Raw genomic sequence first — 8,569 nt, forward strand, 5'->3', positions numbered from 1 at the left:
CCCTCAACTTTACTGTGCACTTGCAGATTGAACCTGCATACAGGCCACCTTTCCTGTATCTCTTGCTTTCACTCCCTTTCATTGATTGCCTATTATGTGCCAGGCATCATTCTGGGTGCTTCACAAATATTTCAATGTAATCCTCAACAATAGTGCTGTGAGGAAGACAATATTACTCCCATTGTAAAGCTGAGGAGACCGAGGGTCAGAGAGGGGCAGTCATTTGCTGAAGATCTTACAGCTAATAAGTGGGAAAGGCCCTATGCATATTACTATGCCTCTCCTCATTATTCCAGTTCAGCGGATCACAGGATGAAACACCCAACAATGATAATTTCAATCCACAGTGGTGCTTAGGGCAATAATGGTTTTTGTCTGCCCTAAAACCCCAATGCAGAAAGAGGGATCCCTGGTAAAAGACAAGGAGTCACCACTCATTAATGTGAGTTCTTTGGCCCATTTGTGTCACATACCACTTCCCCATACCTCCTTGGTTCCAATTCCCCAATCACGTTCCTTCCAAGTCCCTGCCTAGCTAGCCAAACCATTGACCACAGCCCATGAATCACTGTACAATTGCATATCTGGCCATTTCTCCTTCCAAGCAAAGTGAACAACCAGGTGCACTGCTTGAAGTTCAGCCATTGGGAAGATATCCCTTCACCACTGTCCTTCAGGGAAGTCCAAGAAATAGACTGCAGCACTGTCACTGTGCACATTCAAGTGGTGCCTGCATATCAGGCAGAACCATCGATTTCTCTTCCTCAGGCAACTGATCATGAGGCACTCCCAGCGAGGCCATAGGTGCAAACTGGGAGAGGGCAGGTAATGTGACAGGAGTAGGGACCATGAATATTTAGGCTATTTCCTCATGCAAATTACTTGAGTGTTCAGGTCATGCTCAGGCCGTGTATAGTACATACCTCTTCCATTTAACGATGGAGTGCTGCTGTGCACATCCAACTTTATGGCTCTATGGGTCAGGCAACACCCAATTCATGATGGACGCCTCAGGCCACATGGTGATTTGGTGGCACAAATTTAAGAGTTCAGTTTCTACTAAGACCCAGTAACAAGACAAAAGCTGTTTCACAAAAGGAGAGTAGTTATCTGTGGAGGATGGCAGGGTTTTGCTCCAAAATCCTAAGGATCTGCACTGTGATTCATCAATAGGAGCCTGCCAAAGACCCCAAATAACACTGGATCAGATGGATCATATGGCTCAAGTGGCAGAACAGCTTGCACGTCAGTCTGAAGCTGTTTCAAGGCCTTCTCTTGTTCTGGGCCCCACTCAAAACTAGCAATTTTTCAAGTCACTTGATAAATAGGCTGGAGAAGCATACCCAAATGAGGAGTATGTTCCTTCTAAAATACAAAGATGTCCAGCAGGGGCTGTGCCTCCTTTTTTGTTGTAGGAGAGGCCAGATATATCAACTTATCCTTCACTTAACAAGGAACATCTTGACATGCCCACACCAATGGAGCCATAGAAAGTTCACTGAGGTGGAAGACATCTCAATTTTTTCAGAATAATTCCCACTCTCTAGCACACAAATGTTCTACCAATAACTCTAGAGTCATTGATCCTTCTTGCTTACTAAGTCCAATCAACATAATGTCATCAATGTAATGCACCAGTGTGATGTATTGTGGAAAGGAAGGGCGATTAAGGTCCATGTTGATTAAATTATGATACAGGGCTGGAGAGTTGATATACCTCTGAGATAAGACAGTGAAGGGTTATTGCTGGCCTTGCCATCTGAAGGCAAACTGCTTCTGGTGGTCCTTCAAAACAAGGATGGAGAAAAACGCATTGGCCAGATTAACGGCTGCATACCCCAGGAAATGTATTAATTTGCAGGCCACGTTCCCAAGGAAACGCCTCTTCTAACTGATTGGCTGCTCACATCAGATCTTAAAATGGAGTATGATTACATAATCTCAGCCAGACCCCTGAGAATCGTGGCCTACCCAAGTTGACACATAACATTAATCATCACAGTGGTGATGAAAATGTTCTGAAGTAGATACCGGTGATGGTGAATAGGATTGTGGAAGTACATAAAGCCACTATATTACACACTTGAAAGCTATTAAAACAAATCTTTATTTAATGAGCAATCTACCAGTTAAAATACTATAAACTATACAGAATAAATTGAGCTGGAAAAATACTGCAACAAAACCCAAAAACTACCCACTCAGGTGAGGAGAAGTAAGGGTCTGCTTCTGGAGCAGATGTTCCCTGGCTGTCAATAAGGAGCTGCTGTGGAGGAGGTGTGGCAACTAGCTCAGCCTCTGGTGCCCCAGACGGTGCTGGAGATGGAGGACTTAATGGTGTAGGGGGCTCCAGTGTTGGAACAGGAGCTGGATCAAATCAGCTGTTCGTCTGGGAGCCAGTTGGAAGTGGCCCAGGATGGAAATCCACCCCTCCAGCTGGCCCTTCATCTGGTGTCGGTGATGAAGCTGGAGAAGGAAGACCTGTGGCTTCAACAAGTTCCAGTGTTGGTGCAGGATCAGAATGGACATCAGCCAGTGCTATGGAAGCCACTTCTGAAGGTGACTCAGGATAGGAATCCGATGCTCCAGTTGGCTTTATGTCTAGTATCACTGCCGGAGCTGATTGTGGAATAACTGGTGCTCTAAGGAGCTCTGGTATTGGTGCAGGAGCGGGATCAACATCAGCAGGTGATGGAGGAACCTTTTCAGGAGGCTGTGGAGGGTTGGTATCCAGCTCATCCAGCCTGCTGTTCTCCTGGTGCCCAGGCCAGAGATGGAGATGGAGGGCGGTGGGCTACAGCGAGCTCTGGTGTTGGTGTAGCAGCAGAGGTAGGATTGACATCAGCCAGTGATCCAGAAGGCAGTTCTGGATGTAACCCAGGGTAAGAATCAGACCTTCCAGCCAGCTGTCCATCTGGTACCAGTGATGCAGCTGGTGATGGTGCTCCATGGAGGTCCAGTGTTAGTCCAGGAGCATGATCAACTCCACCAGGTGGTCCAGGAGCCCATTATGGTGTTGGCCAAGGAAGAGAATCCAATCTTCCAGCAAGCTCCCTGTCTGCTCAACTTGGTGATGGAGGACCTGTTGTTGTACCCGGCTCCAACGTTGCTGCAAGGACAGAATACGACTCAGGAGTTTGTCCTGGAGTCTGTTCTGGAAGTCGCCGAGTGTAAAAATCCAGCTCTCCATCTCTTGGCAGTGCTGGAGCTGTTGATGCTCTATTGAGCTTCGGTGTTGGTTCAGGACCAGGATCTCCATCACCAGGTTGTCCAGTGTCTCGCTCTGGAGGTGGTCCAGGTTAAGAATCCAAACCTCCCTCGTTTTATCCCTCTGCTGCCACAGCTGAAGCTGGTCATGGAAGAGCTGGTGCTCTACGGAGCTCCTGTGTTGGAACAGGAGCAGGATTGACATCAGCTGGTGGTCTAGGTTCCGGTCCTGGAAGAAGCCCAGGATGGGAAGCCACCTCTCCATCCAGTTGTCCATCGGATGCTGGTGATGGAGCTGGAGGAGGGCCTGGCTACATCGAGCTCTGGTGTTGGAGCAGGACCAGGACTGACAGTAGCCAGTGGTCCAGGAGCTGGCTCTGAAGGTGGCCCAGGATAAGACTCTGATCCTCCAGCTGGCTCTTCATCTGGTGCCAGTGTAGGCTCTGGTGATGAAATAGCTGGTTTGGTATGGAGCTCCGTTGTTACAGCAGGAGCAGGACTGACATCAGCCAGTGGCCCAGGAGCCAGTTCTGGAAGCGACCCTGGATGGGAATCTACCCCTCCAGCCGGTTCTCCATCTCGTGCCAGTGCTGGAGCTGGCAATGTAATAGGTGGTGCGCTATGGAGCTCCGGTGCCAGTACAGGAGCAGAATATACCCCAGGACATAGTTCAGGAGGTGGTTCTCGGGGCAAAGATAGATCTTGAGCTACTTTTACAACTAGTGCTGGCCTTGGCCCTGGAGCTGCAAGAGGAGAAATGTTCATCAATATGACTGCCTCTCCTTGTGCCTTTCCAATGATGGAAAACATCTCACTGCCATCAAGACAAGCCCATTCCCAAGATTTCAGCCCCAGGAAATCTTCCCAGACTGTGATCCACCAGAGGAGGGTCTGAGGTTACTCTGTGCTGTAGGTCAACCCCAGCCCCTGGGGGTCTTCCCATGTCCCCCTCACAAGCTCCCATGCAGGCATGCCCAGTCCTCCTCACCCTCTGGCTCTGTCTCAGTGACTTTCATTTGATCCAGCTGGGCCAAGAGAATTTGGGCATGGTGCTCCAGATGTGATCCCTGAAGGGGTCACGTGTTGTATTCCCTTAGATTGCAGGTTGTACAAAAAGGTGTGTCAGAGCCTGAGCCCTGCACTTTAGGGTAAAAGAAGCCTGCTAAGTGTGACGATATGTGAGGCTGGGAGAAGATGTGGAGGGACAGTCCAGCCGACTGCTGGCCGGAACCCTGGTGTTGGAAGTTAAACACTAAAACAGCAGCAACACGCAAAAGATGCATGGGCTGATGTGAAGTGACGACAGTATAAAAATCTCGTTTCTGATATTCCTACAAATATAGAAAGAGTGACTTTGTAGGGAAGGCAGTGGGGTGGGGGGGAGGTATATTCCTTTGGGAGGGGACTGAGGACCCTCAAGAGGGAAAGTCCTGTGAAGGACCTGAGGTGTACAGGGTGGTATCTGGGCCCTGGCACTCCTCTGGTCATCTCGGGTCCCTATGTGGGGATGCCACTCCCCTCCCCGACACTCACCCAGAACCTGTGCCAGCTCTTCCTGGCCCCTTTCTTGGGGTAGACCATGTAGACGATGCCATTCTCCTTTTCCTTGGGGATATCCTGTGGGGAGTTCTGCAGAGACAGTGCCAGCAACAGCCAGGGAGGCATCAGGAGCCCCTCTGAGCCACCTCCTTCTCTCTCTGCCCTTCAATCCCTTGTGCCTGCTGGGAACTCCATATTCTCTCATGCTGGGCGGGTCGGCCTGTGGGGTGCACCGTCCAGCCCTGACCAAGTCCATGGACAGAAAAATCAGGATCTGATTGCAGCAGGATCTGGCAGAAGCTGGGCTAGCACAGGGTCGGCAGGGGCCCAGGCAATGCCAACAGATAGGGCTGCACGTTGACTGCCACACTCAGGGTGAGCTGGATCTCTGAGAAGGCCCAGGTGAGAGTGCTGACTTAGCCAGTAACCCCAAGAGTCCCTCCCTAAGGCCTGGTCTGAACTGGAACCCCTGGGTAGACTTACATCCCAGTGTCCTGTGTCATCAGTGGTGTCGGGACAGGGAAGTAAAAGAGGCCTCCACGTTTGCCAGCCCAGCCCCCAGCCTCCCCAAGGCAGCCAACATGGTGGACTATGCCCAGCCACAGTCTGACTCAGGCCCATGATCCCAGTATGGTGAGAGACTGTGGGGGTGGACCTTGGGGTTGCCCTCAGTGTGCGCTAGTCCTGAAGCAGCAGCACCGTTTTCATCATCCTCATTATCACTCTTGCCCTCCCAAATCTCCCCAGGTCACATGGCTCCTCCTTCCCTGACCCCCACCACTTCTCTCCCAAATGGACCCTGCCTCAGCCAACAATTTTCTGCCTCATCAGTTCTGTCCACATTTCCTCCCAGCCCCATTACCAGGGACCCCATGAGGACAAGGGCTGGCATGGTCTGGGAGATGGTATGACCTGGGGGAGGGGTGTGGGGCTGCCTATGTGGGATCACAGTAGTAGCTTGCCCTGGATTGGCAGCTCTGATCCACCCTGTGTTACCTTTGGATTCTTCTTGGTAAATGGCCTGAACTTTTGTGGGTGGGGGACAAGACCATGTCTCAGCCTTGGTGAAAGTGTCGAACTCCTGGGTCTCTCAAGCTTTGATACAAGGGAAGACGGGAGACAACAAGAAAACATGTTCCTGGTTTGAGTGTCTCCACTCAAGTGAGTGGGGTAGGGGGCTGCGTGTAGAATGTGGGTGCCTGGATACCAGGGTTCCAAGTTCCATGTACTCTGTCAAGGAAGTGAGGTCATGTCCTGGGTCTCCTAACTTGAGCCTGATGTCAGATAAGACCTACCCAAAGTCCTCTCTGGGCTGCTGAACGCTCACCTCTCCCCATGCCATCTTCATAACTGTACACAGTGGCACCAACATAGCCCTCCCCCCACCCCCAGAACCTGAGGAAGGCCTGGGTGTAGCCAAGGCCCCAGCTTTGAGCAGACAGAGCTGGGTTCAGACAAAGCTCATCCCTCTCATCCAATCCGTGACCTTGGACAAGTCTATGTGCTTCTCAGAGCCTCCCCAGTACCCCTACCCACACAATCGGGATCATTCTGGCATCTTCTTCCTAGGGACCTCAGCAGGTATATGTGAGATAAAACCTATAGAACCCGTGGGCTAGCATTACCTGTAGCTAATCAGGGGTGGATTATCTAATAGGCAAGGTAAGCGCAGAGCTTACCTGCTTACCAGATCATCTGTAATGAACATTTTCACATTTTATCACCACATCTAGTACTCTGCTTCTAGGTATGGCTGGCATCTATCTCTCCCAACCCCAAAACACCTTCCTACAGAATCGAAGCCTCTTCAAATTTACAATTCCTGACAGGGGGCAAATGACCCTGTAAGCAAGGTAAGCACAGGTCTACTTGTACTTACTTACTAATCTGTAGTGAACAATTTCACGTGGGTTTTACCACATCAAAGATGTGGTGTTCACCATTCTTACCTTGCCTGTTGGATAATCTGCCCCTGTAGCTAACGCACGAACTCAGAGATGGAAGAATTTCAAGCAGGGGTGGGAAACAGCATGGAGTACATCTTCAAACAAGGCTGGGTTCTAGTGGTGTGAGCTTGGGAAAGTCACTTCCTCTCTTGGCCTCTATTTCTAGTCTGCACCAGGAGTGGGTTAGAATTAAATGAATATCAGATATTGTCACCCTCTGCGTAAAACCGTCAAATAACCTTCATTATATAGAATCTGACCCAGTGCCTCATCTCAGACTAGGGGGTGGGCAGCCTGCACAATGGCTCCCAACAATCCCACCTCTTGGTCTCCACATCCTGTATGACCCCCTCCTCTCAGTGCAGATTTGACCCAGGGACTCGCTTCTCAAGAATGTTGTCGTTGTTGTTAGTGCCACTGAGCTGATTTCAACTTATAATGACCCCATTTGGGGCAATGTTTCTTGGCTCACTTTTATTCTCTCTCTCTTAGTCATCTCTCTCTCTCTCTCATTTATTTCTCTCTTCCCCTGGAAGCAGTTGTGATGTATGTCCTGTCCATGGAGAGACTCATGTGACAAAGACCTCAGGGAGAGTCTTGATCAACAGACAGAGAGGAGGAAGTGAGGCCCCCCAGACCAACAGCTCACAGAGTCCTGCTCATAACATGGAAGTGAGTAGGTACAGATCCTCCCCAGTCAAGACTCATTTGAGACCAAAACCACAGGCTCCTGAGAACTTGAGGCAGTCACGAGGTAAGCCATGCCTGGATTCCTGGCCCACAGAGACTGCGTGCTGTATTGTGTTGTGAGTCATTAGTTCTGGGGGTGTTGTTATCACAGAGCAGGAGATAACTCCTCCAGCCCAGCAGGTCATGGGTCCTCGGCCTGTTCTCCTCCCTGTCTGCTCTCCTCCTAAGCTCCCTCTAGCCATAGTGGCTGCATGTCAACCCCTTCTCTGGACAAACTCACGTCCGCCTCCCCGTCTCTGCACCAGCTATGTCTTCTCCCTGGCACGGTATCGCCAGACTTGTGCAGGGCTGGTGCCTGCTGCCATTCTGGTCACACATAAATGTCACCTTAGTGAGGCTTTTGGACCACACCCTAGCCTTATCTTACAGCACCCTGCTTTATTTTCTCTATGAAATATGCTCTTTTCTTTGCATGTATTTGTTTTCATTCTTTTATCCATCTTTGTGTCTCCCCTACAGATTGTGAGCTTCTAGGTCAGGGACCACGTGGGTCATTTTCAGAACCAGCTCCTGGACCACCGGCTGATGTTGATCCTGCTCCTGCACTAACACTGGAGCTCCATAGTGCACCAACTATTCTGTCACCAGCTCCATTGCCAGCGTCACATGAACAGCCAGCTGGAGGCATAAATTTCAATCCTGGGCCACCTCCAGAAATGGCTCCCAGATCATCTGCTGATGTCGATCCTGCTCCTGCTCAACATAAGAGCTCTATAGAGCACCAGGTCCTCCATCTCCAGCTCTGCCTCGGTCACCAGAGGTTGAGTCATTTGCCGCACCTCCTCCACAGCCACCCCTCATTCACAGCTACGGAACGTCAGCTCCAGAACCAGACCCTGTCTTCAACTCACCTGAGTGGGAATTTTTTTGGTTTTGTCATAGTATTTTTCTAGATCACTTTATAGTTTATACTATTTTAACAGGTAAATTTCTCATACAATAAAATTTGTTTTAATAGTTTTAAAGTGTGTAGCATAGTGGCTTTATGTACTTTACAATCTTATTTAACTATCATCAATATCTATTTCAGAACATTTCCGTCACCACTGTAACAGTTGATGTTAAGTGTCAATTTGGTTGGGCCATGATTCTCAGGGGTTTGGCAGAAATTATGTAATCAGCCTCCA

At 49.8% G+C, this 8,569-nt stretch overlaps 1 long non-coding RNA gene across 1 annotated transcript in view; it reads left to right on the top strand.

Moving 5' to 3' along the window:
• LOC135228776 (uncharacterized) overlaps nt 1–8,243 on the top strand; it is a 60,217-nt gene extending 51,974 nt beyond the window's left edge. The window contains exons 2-3 of the long non-coding RNA XR_010319630.1: nt 7,232–7,446; nt 7,902–8,243. This is a non-coding gene — a long non-coding RNA (uncharacterized LOC135228776). The remainder of the gene's footprint in view (nt 1–7,231; nt 7,447–7,901) is intronic.
• Nucleotides 8,244–8,569: the final 326 nt, after the last annotated feature.

Source organism: Loxodonta africana, chromosome 27 (genome assembly GCF_030014295.1).
Source record: "Loxodonta africana isolate mLoxAfr1 chromosome 27, mLoxAfr1.hap2, whole genome shotgun sequence".
In the NCBI taxonomy this organism is placed as follows: domain Eukaryota; kingdom Metazoa; phylum Chordata; class Mammalia; order Proboscidea; family Elephantidae; genus Loxodonta; species Loxodonta africana.